The 19,731-nt window shown below is 42.6% G+C and overlaps 2 long non-coding RNA genes across 3 annotated transcripts in view; one reads left to right on the top strand and one right to left on the bottom strand.

The window, feature by feature from the left end:
* Positions 1–7,182: 7,182 nt before the first annotated feature.
* Positions 7,183–19,731, top strand: part of LOC143476832 (uncharacterized) — a 16,520-nt gene continuing 3,971 nt past the window's right edge. The window contains exons 1-2 of one of the 2 annotated variants that reach the window (XR_013121395.1): positions 7,183–7,277; positions 11,421–11,552. This is a non-coding gene — a long non-coding RNA (uncharacterized LOC143476832). Of the gene's footprint in view, positions 7,278–9,147; positions 9,553–11,420; positions 11,553–19,731 lie in introns of those variants that run through there. The other variant, XR_013121394.1, reaches the window with a different exon arrangement.
* Positions 13,173–19,731, bottom strand: part of LOC143476834 (uncharacterized) — a 9,476-nt gene continuing 2,917 nt past the window's right edge. The window contains exon 2 of the long non-coding RNA XR_013121396.1: positions 13,173–14,186. This is a non-coding gene — a long non-coding RNA (uncharacterized LOC143476834). The remainder of the gene's footprint in view (positions 14,187–19,731) is intronic.

The following is a 19,731-nucleotide window of genomic DNA, read 5'->3' as shown; positions in this document are numbered from 1 at the left end:
CAACTGTCCCCTCTCGTGCATCTGTCCTCTTGTTTGACCGATGGCAGTTTACAGTGCAGCCTTGCCCCAAGGATGACCCAGTGCAGTCAGTGAGGACACTTGCTGATAAATCAAAATAGGGTCCATTTTTTTGTGCGTTCCAGACGGGTTTGAGGAACCGGGTTTTCTAGCAATGCGCTACGCCGCAGGATTGCGATGTCGGCGCGGAGAACGTTTTCTTGCCCTCAGTCGTATGATGATGTCACACAGTTTGGGGTGGCTCGGACGTGCGTCCCGCTAACGCTAACCTCCCTGTGTTCTTCCCTCCCCACAGGACTGCAGGGGATGCCAGGAGACTACCTGTCTCACAGCGGCCCCGTGGCCATGGGCGTGGGCCAGCCGCCCTACGGGGGCCCCCCGGATCGCCCACCACCCCAGCCGGCTGCGGCCCGGAGCTCCCGTGCGCTCCTACATTCCCGGAAAACCCCCCCCACCCCCTCCCCCGCAGCACTCAGCGATGTTGACGCATGGAGGACCACCCCACCCTGCCGTGCCCATGCCCACCTCCAGCCCCCCCCCCACGCTTCCTCCCGGAGACCCCACCATGGGTGGACAGGTCACGGACATCCACGCCCAGTAGTTTGCAACAACAACAAAAAAAAAAAAACAGAAAAAAAACAAAAAAACAACCAAAAAAATGTTTTAAGAAACCGCCGGGCCTTCAGAATGGTCTGGCGAGGCGGAGAACTGCGATTGGTTCGGTTCTGGAGGCTCTCGGCCCCCCAGACTTGCTGCAGAAACTGCAAAGCTCCATTCTTAGACACAGACTGGGTGTGAGAAGGAACCCTGTATCTGCACAGCATGGGACACTTAGGAAGGACGTGCCCTCTTCACAGAAACAGAGGGAAAGATTCAAATGATCACTATATCAACTCCTGAGGGGGAAGGAGAAGGAGATTCTGTATACTGTTGTAAAATTACATTTGGACTTATACAGGAACTGGGAGTTAAGTATTGTAAATGCTATCGTACTGTTCTGCATATTATGTTGTTTCTAATAGATTTTTTAAAAAAGGATGTGAACTTTTTTTCTTTCCACACTATGTGTGTGCCATCTCCATAGACTTTTGATCTTCTCTCTAAATCACCTTGCATTTAAAAAGAAAATATGTGAATAAATCAATAATTGGTTGAATGAAATATATATTAGACCCATTTCTTCAGCTGCAAGAGGGTGACTTTACTTACCGATATGACTATATAAGAGAGAGGTTCCTGCAAGTTCACTGCTACAGCTAACCTGACGAGCCCTGACGCACCAAAATGTGCTCATTCACATCAGTTTACTGACTGAAACAAGAAGAGTGTGTGTGTGTGTGTGGGAGGGGGTGAAAGAGTGTGTGTGTTTGTGTGTGTGTTTGTGTGTGTGTGTGTGTGTGTGTGTGTGTGTGTGTGTGTGTGTGTGTGTGTGTGTGTGTGTGTGTGTGTGTGTGGTGTGTGTGTGCTCTCGGGGGTGAGAGACCATGCACATGCTTGTGTGTGTCTGGGTGTATGTGCATCTGTGTGTGTGTGTGTGTGCACGCGCGTGCATACATGCATGTGTGTATGTCCATATTACACCAACCTTTAAACGTAATATTTCAGGTATATGGGATAGAGTATTCCTTTTCAGTTTAACATGTTTCTATCCCAATTTAGAGATTATGTATACATTGTAAATTAATAAATTTTGTGTACAAAGACTTGGGAAATTTAGGTAAAGTGTATAAATGTAGCCTATTTTTTATTTAGATTATTGTTTATGAATGCACGCATTAAATCTTGACATCTTTATACGGAACAAAGCTAATAATACTCGATCGTCTTAAGTATATGACCTACGCAAACTCGAATTACGAATGCAGAAATTATATTTTGGTCTCATAAACCAAGAGTCGAGCCCATGCTGTGGCATGCAACTGTTATTTGCATATATGTATGAAAAGTGTTTGCTAGGTGTGGTGAGTTACCAGCGAAGTGGGTGTTGTTCTCTTTTGGTTATGGGATGTAAAAACCCGTCACGAACCTCATTTCTCCTTAATGGCGTGCCTTTGAAAGCGCCTTATGATTTACCCAAATGACAAGATGAGGAAACCTGGGTAATTTTGTACTTTCAACATCAACACGACGGCGAAAACCTACCAACAGCTTTAAAACGACCCATGACGAGTTGACCTCCTATATGGTGGTTGACCAGTGTTTGGCTGGACAACACAGCGTGGTTATATGGTGGGGTTCTCCTGTGAGAGGCCAGGGTGGGGGCTAGATGAGCTGGGTGGACGGATAAAGGGAGAATTACCCTCCGTTTAGCATTAAAATTCATTTAGGTAAAATTGCCACAAACATTTAAATGGGAAGATTAGTTCCCATTACGCCTTACTGCACACATTCAATGGCCCCGTAATAGCGGTTGAAACTGCATTATCAAGGCGAGTGTTGTTTTCTAGATACACTAGACTACTTCTCAAACCAATACCACCCCCCCAAACAGCTTTTAATATATTTAAAATGCAACCAAAGTGGGACATGAACGCGCAGTCTTAGGGAAAAAGAAAACAAAATGTCGGGACTGCTAAGGCTGTTGGTTCAGTTGAAACCAAACTCTTAATACAACAACGCAGCTGCTTTGGACCAGACCTCACAGTGGCCGTTGTGTGTTTTATAGTCTTTAGTGAACGTTTTAGTCTCAAAAACTCCGTCTGCATAACACAGTCGACGTTTTAATTACAGCACTTGTGTCTAGCGTGGGGACTTGAAGCTCCTCACGTTTGAATTCCTAAGCCGTTCGCCATTCGGTGCTCTGGAGACGGGCTGAGATAAAGCCCATGTTTGACTGCCATCTTTAGGGGATCTGGAAAACTGTCCTTCAGGGGGCATATTTAGCCTATTTAATGCCGCGAAAGCGCAATTTAAATCATTAATATTTTATATAGGCCTGCTCGCCAGCGAAAAATGGGTCAGTGAATTTTAAAGCAACTCGTTGAATTAGTTTGTTAGGTAGCTTTAATACACTTTGGTGTAATAGTCAAGCAAGGCTGTTTTATTTTAAGAAAATTCATTTAAGAAATGTTAATCTATTTTATCTACTTAAATGTGTTAATTTGGTTATATTTATTCGGTAAGTCATTTGAGAAAATGACCTGAGAATACGATTCTGACGTGCCGTCTAATTATTGCTCGTGCAGTCTCGACTTTTATTTATTTATTTATTTGTATTTGTATGGAAGTTATGTGGCCCTTGCAATATAAGCACCATCTACGACAAATGATGAACAAAAAAACCCTGAATTATCTTTCATCCACTTCTGCCGACGGCAATTGCCCCTACTGGAGTATGTATAAGAAGTGAACTCGAGCTGACCACAGACTGAACTCTGTGAGTAATGACTCAGAGAGGTGCCCAAACAGGACCTCCTGCCTCCATAACTACCAGCTTGGGCTGTTGGACGCTTCTGTCATCTAGTCTTGCGTAATGCGCTTCTCGTTTGGTTTAGCTTGAAACGCATAGCAAAGAGCCCCGGGTCTCCACCACTATGTAAACGTGATTGTGGTTGGTGGTTACATTTCACGTTATGACACAAGGATCAGTTCTTACTGAGATTCCGGTCGGTATAGATTAATAGATTATATATATATATATATATATATATATATATATATAATATATATATATATATATATATATATATATATATATATATATATATATTTATTTATGTATTTATTTATTTATAATTATGTTTGTGTGTGTGGTGTGTGTCATGTAAAGTAAAGTAAACGTAAACATTACTTGATGTAAACGCCACAGTGTGCACTACTTTTCAACAGTGCATTGCATTTAATGTACGTTTATATAAATCGAACATTCATTCATTCATTCATTCATTCATTCATTTAATTGTTAATAGCCTAGCTTCATTAGTGTTATTATTATTATTATTATTATTATTATTATTATTGTTGTTGTTGTTGTTGTTGTTTTATTTCGCACCAGTAATTTTAGTAGTAGCCTACTGAACCTTACATTAAGCAGTTTTGTTATAAGCAAAGCTATACTCTTTAATTTTTGAAATAATATCAGTATCTATTATTTTTACAATGACAAATTACATGTACAACGCACGTTGTCGTCACATATTTTTCTTTAAATACTGCGTATACACTGCATATAAACAAGAAAAATAATTGGGAAACGCTGGCAGTGACAGGACCATAACTACTGCTGTGGAAATGTTGGAGTCGCAGGCTTATCATAAGCTACGAGTTAAATACACGCAACTCAAGTGAGCAAAGCAAACTTCATGGAAAATTCCCCTGTTTTCTTTTTACATTTCAGTTATTGTAGACCGAAACAGCAGTGAAATTCAGAACGTTTTAACACAGTTTGCTGTCCGGCGAAATGCGTCGATCTTTGTACAATGTGCACATTGTGTTTCTAGCACAAGGAGTTTCGCATGGACCGGTCAGAACTAACTGAATCAAATTAGACCCTGGACAGAAATGGTCCCCACAACAGCCAAAAGAACCTATGCTCTCTGTGTCCGCCTTTTCTCCATGACATGCTACATAACATGATAATCTTCACTGTCCATCCAGCTGCGTCTGATAATTAAAGCTATGTATGTATGCAATTTGACTTAATTCATAAATATGCGACAGACACGATTTTAATATTAATATTAGTAACTTTAATATAGGAGTTGACGGTGCATGTGCGATTATCAGTCGGGCAACAAGTCAACAGCCTGAACGGCGCAGGAGAGAGAGGCGCTTGGGCTGCATAATGTTGCTGCATCAGGGCCATTTTGGTCATCTGTTTCCTTGGCGACTGTAAGTCCATCCCTTAAAGCCCCCGGACGGCTGGTAGGATGCGCGCTATTTTCTGCGCTCTCATTTATCACTGTCACCACGTAATGATTCCCTTTGCAGCTCCTTATTGATGTTAGTAATTGCATTATCTCATAAGGGAGGATCAATGAAACCAGGCGCTGCATTCTGAGGTCAGGAGACGCCGGAGCGCCGTTTGTCCATTTAATACAACAAGCGTTCAGCGTCTTTCTCTCTTGCTCTACGCCCAAGGACGATATTGTTGGAAATAAGAGTTTAATTTGTGTAACCACGTGACCGTGTGGACAACATTTTGCGCACGATGATAGCCCAATTTCAAATGTAACGTGGCCTATTTTGGAAGTAATCCATTGCTTTGAAGAACTTTGCAAGTGACTGTAAATTGACATTTTAACCTTTAGCCGTTTAGTTATTATTATTTTATGTGATTGTGTATTGCTGGGTTCCTTGAATGTTTGGATGGAAACTGTAATGGGTCGCAGTTTGTGGTATTCAATCATTGCGCATCACCCTGATGTCTTTAGACATGAATACATGAAGGTATGATATTATGTTTCGCCTTGGGGGGAGGAAGTGACGCCAATGAATCGAATACATGCCTGTCCGCTTTTGCTGTTGGGTAATTAATACCGTGCGCAACTTTTGAGCGGCGCACAACTGCGGAAATTGGCACGTGCTAGTGCACGTGAAACTCAATAAAACGCAGGTAAAAAATAGCCAAACGTAACTGGAGATGATATTAACGCTGACCATATGTAGACTACTATAGACCACTATTTTGATATTTTCAGGATTAATCTCCATTAAATCATTAAGCCGTCTGGAGCTTTTTAATGGACAAAATGTAAGTGTCGTTTAACACTGTATAGCCACTGAATTTCAGGCTTTTATGTATTCATCTGGAGATGGATCCTCAAACATGCCCACCTACATATCATATGCATCATATCATACGTATGTCACTCCATATTAAAACTACCAGAGCTCTACACTTGGTTTCTTAAAGTCTAAACGCTGCGCTCTTTTGTGGAACAGAAGGAACAGAAGGCGTCCTGTCACGAATTATGAATGTAAATATTCCTTGGAGAGACGTGGAGACACCCGTGCATGTCGGTTCACGGTAGAGCACTATTTCAACGGAGCCTCTAAATGTAAAGGGGAGTACTTAACACGTCGTGGTACGGTAGACTACCCATTTTAAAGTCGCATTATATGAATTTATATGATATGGGTTTGTGGAAAACGCTATACTTCACAATATTTGGTGGTAGGCTTGCTCTGTAGGCTTGCTCTATTAAACGCATATTTAATAATACTGAGCCACTTTATAAATATATTATGACCTCATATAATCAGTTTGTTATCGTCTAGAAAAAATTAATTATGTTATTTTGAATGTAGAGGAGGAGAATCCATAAATTACTCCTGAAACAACTGGGTCACAACTCTATAGAAGCGCGTGGCCGCTACCACTTTCGGCACCTGACTGAATCTCTCTCTCTCTCTCTCTCTCTCTCTCTCTCTTTCTCAAGGTCACCTCGATTAGGCCTCTAGTAGGACAAGAGCTGGTAAACTAGCCTCGGATGTCAGCGCAGACTGCGCCAGATCGCCTTCCGTGCTCACCTGGCGAGATCCGATCCAGTAATAGCCGTTGTGTTAGCCTTTAATGAGAAACCCTGCGAGGGCTCAGCGACCCGCACCTGCTCGCTGTGATAATGCCCAACAGTCCGGGCCAATCCAAAACGCACTCACCAGCTTATCCCGTCCTGTTTTATGTTATGAAGTATTGTATGTCGGTTGTACAATAACCACTTATGTCCTCGGCTCGCTTTGATCCTGGTAAGCCCAGAGAAACAATCGGTCTTATGATATAACTGTTATACGAAGGAACAGAAAACCACAACACGCTTATGTACTTATAATGGAACTCAGTGGCAAATTACAGCGCTTTACAAAAACGTTTGCTATTTTATATATCCTGTTCATATATTACTAGTGTACATAAAGCGTACATACATACATACATATATATATATATATATAAATAAATAAATAAATAAATAAATAAATAAATATATCTTCATTTCTAATAACTCGTTTCATTAACATAATATAAAAATTTAAATATAAAAATAAGCAGTCTTGTACAAGACCTATATGAGCGAGGTTATACCTGTGCCCCTAACCCTAGGTGACAAGGTCATGACACCTTAAGGTAAATATGTGAGCTGCAAGTTGAAACAAGACAGAAGAGAGAGCCACAAATTCCACCCGCATAGCAGACTCGTGATAAACCGCTGACCTGAAGTCACGTGCCCTCTTTATTTATTTATTCTTAAAGTCTCCTCATACCTGGAAGGTTGTCCGTTAGATTCTACGGGCTCATTAAAAGCTGCTGTTTCAGCATCTGGGTAAGGAGATTCTGATAAACACATTAGTTATATTGTTATTATTATTAGTATTCTATAACGAAATACATTTCCGCTTTCTTTTTTCTCATAATTTTGCTTTTCAGTAAATGTAATGTTTGTCCTTAAATACATTTTCTTTCATTATTTCTTCCACGTCTTTTTACTTTAAAATGATGATTTTATTATTGTTATTGTTGTTGTTTTTGTTATTATTATTATACCAGTGTATTTGATTCTCACGAGACAACGAGAGCATGTAAAAACATCACGCGCGGTTCTCCAGGGGCTTTGGGTCCTTTTGAATTTCTGATTGCGCTTGCGGTTCTTGCTAATGTTAAAACGAATCAGCTGTTTATTCGCACACTAAGAGTAGCTTTCTAAGACAACAAGTTCATAATGACGAATTATAGCCTGTGGAAACTGAGGAACAGATTATCACCCAGTCGCACCATCATATCAGTGCGCATATTTATCAACCAAACACGCGTAACGGGTTACCAATGTCAGTATGACGCGACCTCATGTTAGTTTTCGAAGTTGTGTTTTCGGTTTCACACCCGACGTGGGAGTCACTTAATCAAACAAGTAGCCATATATTTTTGTGATTGTTAGTTATTTTAAATTACTTATTAATTTTTAATTCTGAAATAATATTTACGTTGTTTTTGTAGGCTACGTGGGCCTAAAACAAAGTTAACATAATACACTCTTTGCTTTCAGCCAGTGAAAATCTTTTGACGTTTTGTTTTAGACTGTAGTTTTGCAAGTGAGATTTTTTATGAAAGCAATACCCTCGTGTGTGTGTGTGTGTGTGTGTGTGTGTGTGTGTGTGTGTGTGTGTGTTGGAAACAATTTGATTGGAAAGTTGGTATAAGTTGTAAAGAGGAGCAATACTTTCTTCAGGATACAGTAACATTAGCATTTTTACTACAAACACCATATTAGCTCTGTTACTGATTTAGTACTTACACGAGACATTATTAAATGTACTATAAATTTCATTTTACACTTTATATAATTATTCAAATTGATATTTCTTAATGATAGAGAGAAGATTGTAATGGTAATAGGAAGTGAAGGGAACCAAAGGTTTGTGATGTTTCATGAGATCATAAAAATTGTTTGTTTTTTCTTTTTCTACAGAGAAAGGGGCAACAATGATATTTTTTTAATTTCTTGAACAGTCCCATAACCAACAGTGGGCCAATATTATGCAGCTTAGCAGGCACCAAGAAATTAAGAAGTTAGTAAAGTTTAAACTACCTCTAAAAATTTCTCAGTCAGATGCTCATAGTCGGTCATAGTTGGGTGAGGGAGAAATATTTAGCCTCTGAGTCTTAATACTCTGCAGAAGGGCTTTCTGCTGTGGGATTTATGGGCCATAGACAGTTTAAAGGAAGCAGTGTAATCTATCAGAGGGGTGGACTGATTGACTACAGGGGGAATATTCCAAGCAGGAAGATCAGAGTTGCAATAGTGCTCAGTGTGATAGAGACATTTTCCCATTCAAATAAAGCAGTGGGGAGCTCGGTGTTGTTAGCATTGTGAAGCATCAGGACTGGAGAGATATATATACTCTATCTCCAGCCTCCGCATCCCAGCATGCTTTACACCAAATACAACCACACAAAACTTTGCACACAAAATTGTACCATTTTGCCAGACAGCTCCTTAGAGGTTTCTGGTGGTCCTCGGGAGAGACCATTCATTAATTAATAAGGACTACTATTCCCAAATTTGTACTTGAACCAATTTTTATCCCATTCAGTCACTCTTGGTTCATTTGAGTCTACTTCTAACTAAAGTCTGCAGTTGAAACACATCGAGCCCGCACACAAACTCAGGATTGCTATGAGTGATTCTAGGACGAGCCCAGATTCAGTGATTCTTGACATGTGACAAAGTTCAAAACAGGACGCCCAATTATACGAGGTCATTGTAATATGTGCCATCTCTCTTCCTGCAACCTCTCTCACTACAGCTGGTAACATCTCAACCGAATCCCTGTATACTTAGATATGAAGGAAGCAAACCCTTCTGATAAGCCCATGGAAACACCCCTTTCTGTTCTCACTGGAGTCCGAACAAGGCTGCCCGATTCACACGAGAAGCTTTTAGCCAGCAGCGTTGAGGAGCATCAGTGTTAAGCCCCCGCCATGGATATCGTTCAAGAATGTTAGTGTTAGTCACTATAACACGTTTGGATTTATTAGGGTTTGTGTGAGCAGGGTCACCGGCACTAAATGGATGTCAATGACCGAAACACAATTTCAAGGTAAATAATAAGCACTTAAATGACTGAGTAACTTGAGTGGACCTGTGTGTGTGTGTGTGTGTATGTGTGTGTGTGTGTGTGTGTGTGTGTGTGGGGTGTGTGTGTGTGTGTGTGTGTGTGTGTGGGGGGGGGGGGGCATGGACGTAATTTTGATTTCAAAAGTGGGGGGGACATGGATTCGTCGCTATTTAAATATTTGGTTTTAACCGTAAAAACTGGGGGGGACCAAACCTGGCTTTTGAAAAAGTGGGGGGGACATGTCCCCCCCCCCAAATTACGTCCGTGGGGGGGGGGGGGGGGGGTGTGTGTGGAGGGTGTGTGTGTGTGTGTGGGGGGGGGGGGGATGTGTGTGCGTGTGTATGTGTGTGTGGGGGGGGGGGGGGGGGAGGATGTGTGTGTGTGTGTGTGTGGGGGGGGGGGGTGGTTGGTTAGCCAAGATCATTTTATCACTTAGTATCATGTCTGGAATTCGTGTTCAAATTGTGTTTCAGCTCTTGTGCTTGATCTTGATATGCTTGGCTTTGATCTTAAATGATTTTGAACTGAATCCTACTTTGCAAATGTATTGTGTGATGCTTTTTTTCTTTATTCTTGAGAGTTATGTTAACGTTATGAAAGTGATGAAGTGATGCCAGTTACCTACTGCCCTATAAATCAACCCTATGACATATATTAGTAGCCCAATAAAAAGTATAAACTCACATTCTCAGTATTGTAATTCTCTTAACCTTTACCTAGAGATTCTACATTTCCAAAAAAGGAATTTATCTCTGACAGTTTATGAATTTTAGCAGAATGTATTGAATGTGTTCAGGTGAATTTGTCTCAGGAATAACTATGATGGTGTTGTGATGGTGTATTTATTGATGATTATAGTACAATTCCTATATCAATCTCAGGAATAACTATGATGGTGTTATGTCTAACATTTATTGATGATTATAATACAATTCCTGTTTTGTTTATGGAGTGATGCTCTGTGATTTCAGATGTTAATCAATTTGAGGGCATAGTAGAGACCTTGTCCCAGTTGTTCAGGGTCCTTCTCTCCCTCTTTTTCTCCTTCTCTCTCTCTCTCTCTCTCCCCTCCCCTCTCTTTCTCTCTCCCCCTCTCCCTATCAGAGGAGATCTATCTTTCTCTCTCTCTTTCTTTCTCTCTCTCTCTCTCTCTCTGTCTCTCCCCCTCTCTCTCTCTCTCTCTCTCTCTCTCTCTCTCTCCCCTCCCTCTCTCTCTCTCTCTCTCTCTCTCCCCTCCCTCTCTCTCTCTCTCTTGGGTTAAGGTCACTCTGCTCCTGGGACATCAGGCCTTGATGTTTTATTCCCCCTTATAGCAGCAGGAGTTCGGTTTACAGATGAATTGTAGCCGGGTGCTAAACTGCGTCCAAGCTGCCATCAGTGTTTATGCCCACCAATCAACTGCACTGTGCTTATGTTATATGGTATTATGGACACAGAAACCTTAAAACACGCCAAGCCTGTGTGCAGAGCCAGATTTATGGCTTGTTGAATTTCAGCGGTTGGAAAAAAATACAGTGGAAATGTATGTGTGAAAGAATGTTTGTGCTTCACTCAAAAATTAATTTCTATTGTTTATTGCTTTGACCATTTTGCAGCACGTTTTTTTCCTATCGCGTACAAATAGCAACACGGTCAGTAATGTGTATTTTTTCCTCTTTAGCTCTCAGAACCCGTAAACATCTTTCTGTTTATCTCCGTTCAAATGAGAGCTGTTACATGCTAAAAATATACGCTAGTCATGATCACGATAAAGAGCAGTAATCTTGTGAATTGAAGTGACACCAGGCAATCAAAAGTAAAAAAAAAAACATTTATGTTCATTATAAATGTCATGTTTCTCTGTGGCGTAGGACAGCGGAGGGCCGGCCGTCTTCTGGTGAGCAGTGGAGTGGTGGAACGATCTGAAGATCGCTACGCTAGAGTAAGCGGAATGCAACCATGAGTGAGGAGATCAGAGCGTCCGGGTCTGACTCTTCGAGAAGGTGACCAGCCATCGCTTCCACGGGAGTCTTTCCTTTAAAGGACAGACTGAGGGCTTGTAGGAGGTGTGGGAGGCAGGGCGGAGAAGCACCACCACCCCCTCATAATCATCTCCCTATGCTTTTTATAATGTGTCCGGGAAGCGATGTGACTCAAACCACATCACGCTCTGGCTACATGTGAACCGAAAGCCAACAGAGTTTTAATCTTGATAGACAGTGCAACTTCACTTCAATTTGTCCCCAGGGGAGAATACCCGGAGTACTTCAGGATTGGCTAGAGTCTTAAGGCCCCCCCCCCCCACCCTGCTCAAACACACACACACACACACACACACACACACACACACACACACACACACACACACAACCATGCTCACACATAAGCCCACATCCTCCTTTCATTCAAGATTTGTGATAAATGCGTAGTCATGGAGCTGTGTGGTTTGTAGTAACTTACGACTACTATCAAACACATCCACAGAGAGGAGGCTTAAGACATCAGTCCGAGGCAGGCCGCACACGCGCGCATTACACAATCACGCCATTTTCCTTTGGACTTTGGACCACATTAACCGACCATTTGCTCTACACATGGAATAGCGATCGCGCAGGCGTCTGGGTCTTCAAGACGGAGGGTTTTGGACTCATAACCACATGGGAGAGGTTTGGCAGCTGGAGCGGACCAGCAGAGACGGGGAGTTACCCGGCTCCAGAACCCAGCAAAGGGCTGAGCAAATGTGGGGGGAGTGGGTCTGAAAGGGGCCCAGTCAAACATTCCCTCTTTCTCTCTCTCTCTCTCTCTCTCTCTCTCTCTCTCTCTCTCTCTCTCTCTCTCTCTCTTTCTCTCTTCCACAAGGTTAAAAAAACCCTGCAAATCTGACGGGGGGGTGAGTCAGAGGACAGACCGTCTTGTAAAACACATGCACTTAATATTAGATCCATAAAACTTGTAAAATTAAAAGCTATTTTGGAAAATTGAAGGGAAATATTTAGGCATCTGGCCCAAGATAGAGTCCCGGGGTCGGCGGGTCAGAGGTAACGACTGTCAACAAGCGAGGAGCCCCGTCGAAGAGGACGTGCGGCGTTCTCCTTCAAGCAGCACCGCGCCATCCACAAACAAAAAACACGATGAAACGTAAATGAAGACTTTTCAAGCTTCGGCTTTCGGAAGGGCAAGAAACAAAGCCCAAAGGAGTGCCGGTGATTGAAAAGCTGCAAAATGCAATTATGACTGTGAAAATATACAGGCCCCTGGTTTTAGCTGTGGCAAGCATCATAAATCGTGGAAGGTTGTTCTGTTTATCCATTGCGGGGCTGAGCCTACATCCTGTAGCCGTTCACCAGGGGTGCACGAATGACGGCATCGAGACGGCCAGCAGCTCCTGCACAGTCTGTGACTCAGATATGGCCAGTAAACACGAAACTTCTTTGTTTTACACAATATTTATAATTTCCGTACTTTGAGGACAAAACATGTTTTAAATGAAGATGGGATTGTTTGGAAAAACATCTCATTAAGTCATAGAAGTTAATATAAGACTCAAAACTTTTTTGGAAATCAGTATAGGAAACATTTTTGGTTGTGAAAAAATTTATAATTGCACTTTTTCATGCAGATGCAAGCATTTCTCAGTGATTTATACAGATCAAAATGACATACTCTAATTGTATCTACCTCTGTAATGTTTCCTTAATTTGTAGGCATTATATCTGCTGTTTCGTGTGACATGATATATACTTTTCTTTTCACCTAATTTTGACACCTTTAAAGTTTATTTCATGATGATACTATTACGGAAACTAATAACACATTTCCAGGGGCCACTCATTAGATCCAATTTTGTTCTCACATCATTTCAAACATGAAACATAGTTCCTGCTTATGAGTCAGAGTAACTGGTACACTGTTACATCTTTCAGGGCTCCGAAACGCATCTCACGCTTCGCACCCACAAGAACCTTTAATATAAGCCAGCAGGTATGTGAAAGAACTTCATGAGTTTGAAAGATTTATAGTCCATTTGATCTTAGGCTGGAAAAGGTGCTTTAGGGCCCACAAAGGTTGTGGTGTAGGTGCAGACCCGCTCGAAAACGACGGCGAAAACCCATTATTATTAAAAAATAATAAAATCACAGACCTGTGCACGCCCTGACCAGCGCACACACGTGCGCGCGGGGGAGCACGTGCACAGACATGCATTTGCCCAGAACGCACGGCCAAAAAGCACTTAAAATTTATGGCTTTAGCATTCCTTCAGGGTCAGGCCATTTATCAAAATCCTCCACATTCTGGTTTCAATTACGCGGCCTATTGTGGAAAGCAGCTATTTTAGCAGGTTCATTTGACTCAGTAGGAGACGCGAACCCCTTCGCTCAACACGCCGTCTCAAACGCCGATCGCTCGGGCCGGGCCGGGCCGGGCCGGGGCCATGACGGACGGTGGCCTCCCCCTATCAGAGCGCCGGCGATTTTTATCGGAGCGGCGGGGCCCACGGCCGCGTCAAAGAGGCAATAAATCGGCGTTTTATTGCCGAAGAATTCCAGTCTCTCCGCAGGCCTGACGGCTCCCCGCGTCCTCAGAGCCGTTTGGACAATTTCGACACCGTGTCCATCTGGTGCTGATTAACATCCTGACTGCAGAGAGAGAGAGAGAGAGAGAGAGAGAGAGAGAGAGAGAGAGAGAGAGAGAGAGAGAGAGAGAGAGAGAGAGAGAGAGGGAAAGAGAGAGAGAGAGAGTAGTGTAGGTCAGGAGTAGAGGAAAAGACAGAGCAAAGTGAGCGTGGGGAGAGGAGTAGAATCATGAGAGGGAAACTCGGAAGACGAGGAGTGGGGTGGCCAGCGTGGGCGTCTCCGTTACACAGGTGACCCGCCCACCGCCAAAAGACATTATTTGGAGTGAGGAGCCATCTTGTCCTGTGTTTCGTGTTTATTATCCTCTCTGCTGACACCTGCTCCCATGCAGGTCTTGCCAGCGTTATCACCACCCCCCCCACCAAACCTATTCTCACTGATGGTTTTCTGCACGGGGGTCAATGCAAGACGCGGGCTGTTCATTTGGAGATCTGTCAGAGCTTTATGACATCATGGGCCCGAGTGTTCCTGTGAGAAACAGCTCATCTATAGCACCTGAGGAACCCTCATCACACACACACACACACACCCCTCTCACACTGATAACCCAGGGAAAAGAGCCAGACACTCCAAGATTAGCTCAGGCCTCCCTTGCCTAACTGCTCGTGTTCATGGAGGGGGGGGGGGGGGGCATCTAGCATTAATGGTGAGGCCACATAATGGGAAGGCCAAAAAAATGTGAAAATATGTCATCTTTTATGTTAGGAAAGGTGAGCAGCCAACACTCTCACACACATAGGCCTCTTTTCCACAGGTTACTGCCTGTAGCTGCGGATGCACAGTGAACGACTGTGTGAGAAATGAGAAAGAGAAAGAGAGAGAGAAAACGGGAGAGGGAACGGGGCAAAAGGGCAGTAAACACACAAGGGGTTCGAACAGAAGGTGGAGGTGGGAAGTGGAGGTGGTCACGTGTGTGTGTGTGTGTGTGTGTGTGTGTGTGTGTGTACGCTCTGGTGTGCCTGACCCTGTGGAGACCCTGTGCCTCATCAGAAGATGAAACTCACCTCCTCAGCTCCGTCGTCTTGGTATGGCTCTGTAAAAAGGTGCTATTAATAAGAAGCACATGTGGACACGGCCCAACACGCTTCTCCAGCACCCACACGGCCCAACACGATTCTTTGGGCTGATGCGCATACACCAGCACCCCATGGACGTAATTTTGGGGGGGGGACGGGGGGGACATGTCCCCCCCCACTTTTTCAAAAGCCGGCTTTGGTCCCCCCCAGTTTTTACGGTTAAAACCAAATATTTAACTAGCGACAAATCCATGTCCCCCCCACTTTTGAAATCAAAATTACGTCCATGCAGCACCCTCACGGATCTACACAGAAGTCTGAAACATACATACATGTCCACATACAATAGAACGAAAGGTCAAACATCCCCACTGTGAGAAATTTGCAGACTTTTCTCGTTCAAACCGTGACCCTTTGAACTTTAACTTCAAGGTCTTTGTCAAATGTTGAACCAGCATGAGAGCTGAATGAATAAACAGAAAGATTTTCTTGTTGATCAGTATGAATCAGGTCTAACAGTGAGCTCATTTTAATCTAGTTTTAGCCTGTCTTTCTCTTGGGTTATTACAGGATCATTTCTACATTTCTGATTTGTTTATAAATGTCCACACAATTTGGCTTCAAATAAAAATGTAAACTTCTGTTTCACGTGCAACATGTAAGATTTTTCCACAGTCAACATATGACATGTGCTCTCCCAACAGCTATTAAATATCATTCATTTTTCTTATTATTTCACCAGACTGTCATCGAAATTTCTACTTAGTACACCTTTAAAGGTTAATGCCCCATAGGTAAAAACAATTACTTTTTATCTCTGAAATCTAGAAGTGCATGGCATATGAAATCGAAGGAATAATAATATTTTAACAAATCATTTCACCGCCTAGAGATCAAATAATGTGCGTGAGCGTTTATTTTTGCCATACGGGACTCAGGAGGATGTGCATAACTCTGTGGAATAACAGTGTCATTAAAACGCAGGCCAGAAAAATAAATCATTATTGCCATTAACGTCTGCTAACCTATTCAAATGAGGCTCTCCTTCCTCTAATGTCCACCCATCTGTGTGGGTTTATCTTATATTCAAATGGTCATAATCAACGATGCTGTGCATACTATGTCTGGAAATGATAATTAATGGCTTTCTTGAAAATCTAATTTTTTTTTCATTTTTTTCTGCATTCATGATAAATGAATATTAAGCTAATTGTATTATTAGAATTTTAAAACAGGAACGCAGAACTGATCTTACAGCAGACGACTGCTGACCGTTGCTCAAGTTTACAATCACCTCTGTCAGCTGCCATGCCTCCGTACGAAAAGCATTTGTAGCTAAGAGCCGCGTTGGGAAGGTATATAATTAATGATTCGAACGAAAGAGTAAAAATAGAGTATGATCATAGCTATCGTGATCGTGAAAGGCTATTAGGCAACTATAATTATTAGCCCAATATTAATTGCATGCCAATTTCAACACTGCTAGACTCATATGCCATAGTCTGCTAATTGCATTTATGTTGAGTTTAGCCTGAGGTTTGTTTCGAGCCCAAACGCCCACCATATACTATATATAGCAGAGGGACTAACTGTAATTTAATGCCCACAAGCCATGTACTGTCCCCAGTTTTGTAATGAGCTGTAAAATCTGAGGTTATTACTGAATTAGTGTGTTTTAAGTTCCACTAAGAGGATATGTATATAACAGACTAACGAATCAATAAAAAATGATTTAGGTATGCATGTTCAAATCAATAAGATTATATTAAATATCCTTCTGCTGTTGTATGACGAGGCAGACAGCGCTGCTGCATGTTGTGGTGATGAAGGGCTTTTCTACAGAATGATCTCTCCTGGTCTTCACACGGCTACAGTCTGTTCCACACATGGAAGGCAAATTTTTTTTTGTGGAAAATTACACAAAATTACAAGAAACTACAGTTCAGTGACACACCTGAATAGGTCAAGTGGGAACTCATAACACAGAATCCTGTGTTTTTTCGCTGAAAGGCGGGTGTCCTACAGGGGTGTGAGACTCCTCTGACTTACCCGCCTCTCTGATGGAAGCTCACTCTGATTGGAGCATCACATGGTCGTGACACCGCCCGTAACACCACCCGTGACAACGCACATAACACTGCCCGTAACAACGCCTGTAACACCGCCCGTAATGCCACCTGTGACACCGCCCGTAACCCCACACGTGACACCGCACATAACACTGCCCGTGACACTGCACATAACACTGCCCGTGACACTGCTTGTAACATCGCCCGTGACACCACCCATAACATTATCCGTGACACCGCCCATAACACCACCCGTAACACCGCCCATGACACCACCCGTAACACCGCTCGTAACACCGCCTGTGACACCACCCGTGATTTCCAGCCTCTCCAGAAGCGCTCGCCTGTGCTGGTGCGAGCCAAAGCAAATGGGCCCCAGATATCTGGAAGAGGGGCCCGCCGATGAAAGCGGAATCCAGACTCAGGGTCCACGCACCTGCCGCGGGTCTTTTTTCCGGGCGGCCGATATCGGGCCTGATCGAGACCTGCACGAGACAGAGCCGCCACTGCCCCTTAATCGACAGGGAGCGAGTACTGACTGGACTCTGGGCGGGAGACTCCTGCACGAGCCCAGTTTAGAAGTCAGGACCGGGCCTGCCGCACACACTGGCACGTGTGAACGAATTCATTTATTTTGATCATCTCTCTCCTTCTCTCTTTCTCTACCTCTCCCTCACTTGTCTCCCTTTTTTTCCCTCCCCAGCTTTGTCAAAATGAATGACAACAGTTTGGCGGAGTATCGGGGATGTGCAGGCAACACTGACAGGCGAATTATCAGGGGCCCTGTGCTTCTTATTATCAGGGAGAAGTCATCAGAGGGTCGGCTGCAGGAGCCCTCACCGCTGTCACTATCTGTCAGAGCCACGAGGTTTGCTGCTAGGGCCAGCTGACAGGTAATTTCAACAATAACAATTACTCCCATTAGTGGTGTCATAAACAATTCACCCAAGGCAGAGCAATAACAAAGCTTCATCACGTACCACCATATAAATAAATACCAGCAGGTAACAAGTCATTTACCAGAGGAACAGGCCCAATCTAACGCACACGCCGACGTCTGCACACTAAACGAATCCGAGGTAGTGAGATTTAGAAACAGAAATATGTCCATTACACAAATTCCACTGCGAGTCTAAGCAGAGTGAGATATGAAGCAAAAAAATACAATTACAATCTTTAAAAAGAAGGAAAAAGGACAAAGAACTAAAGATAAATATGGCTGATATCTGAGTATTATCATGGTTTACACCTATAATGTATATTTAAAACCAACCCGTGTCAGCTTATATAGCCAACAAAGTCATATATTTCACATATTAGTAGAGTAAATACCATATCTAAAATAATTAAATACATGTTAAAATGTAGTTTTTAATGTTTACTTATAAAAACAATTAGTGCTTTAGAACTATAGGGAAATAATGTTATCTTTAGTTATATCTTTGATGAACTAAACAAATTATTTTAATTCAGATTAAAGTTTGCGTTCATAAATAATCAGCGTTTTAAAATTATGTACTTAAGATTAAACATACAAAATTAGGGCATAGATTAAAAAAACTGTAATAGGTTAATCTTAAACGTATCGATTTCAAATGGCACAAACAATTATTCACTGTGTGTAGTCATGCTGTGGGCTACGGAGGAGTGTGTGCGCTGTTTCATTTGGGCGCAAACACCGCAGGAGTGTGTGCGCTGTTTCATTTGGGCGCAAACACCGCAGGAGTGTGTGCGCTGTTTCATTTGGGCACAAACACCGCTATCTGCCCCGCAGCACTTCAAGAATTTGAAAATCCCTAATTAGGAGAGCTGCGGCGCAATTAACACGTGTCAAACCCCACATCATCAGGTGTCACTCTAATTTTCTCACAGAAAGGATGGATTTGTCTCCGCGTTTCCCGTTATGCACCCGGAGGCATGACGGATTCGGCGTTTGGTGTCTCGCCGAACTGTCGCACGTACAAAAGCGCGTCTGTGATTACGAGCTTCGGGCTCGCGACGCCCGTCAGTCGCCGCGTGCTCTTTTAGCGGCAGCCAAATTAGACAACCCAGTTAACAATGCATAACGCTCTCGGCAACATCACACACACTCCGCACACGAAAGGGAGAGAAAATGGCAGAGAGGAAGTGGTGAGCATCATAGTTTGACCTTCGAAAAACCACTAAAAAAAAGTATACTCATTCGGTACTAATAATGCATGCTTATTATTGTTATTTATTATTATTATTATTATTATTATTATTATTATTATTATTATTATTATTATTAATTATTATTATTTTATTTTATCTATTTTTAGCCTACTGTGTATTTAGATACGTTCAACCTGTTTGTTTTTTTTGGTACAAAATCTATTTGGGAAAAAAATTAATTCTTATCGCGAATTCGACAATAAGCGATGCGAATTTTTATGAACAAATAAAATGTAGCCTATTCGAATTAAATCAATTCAGATACGTGCG

The sequence above is a fragment of the Brachyhypopomus gauderio genome, chromosome 15 (genome assembly GCF_052324685.1).
Source record: "Brachyhypopomus gauderio isolate BG-103 chromosome 15, BGAUD_0.2, whole genome shotgun sequence".
NCBI lineage: Eukaryota > Metazoa > Chordata > Actinopteri > Gymnotiformes > Hypopomidae > Brachyhypopomus > Brachyhypopomus gauderio.
This window is presented reverse-complemented; position numbering and strand designations above follow the sequence as displayed.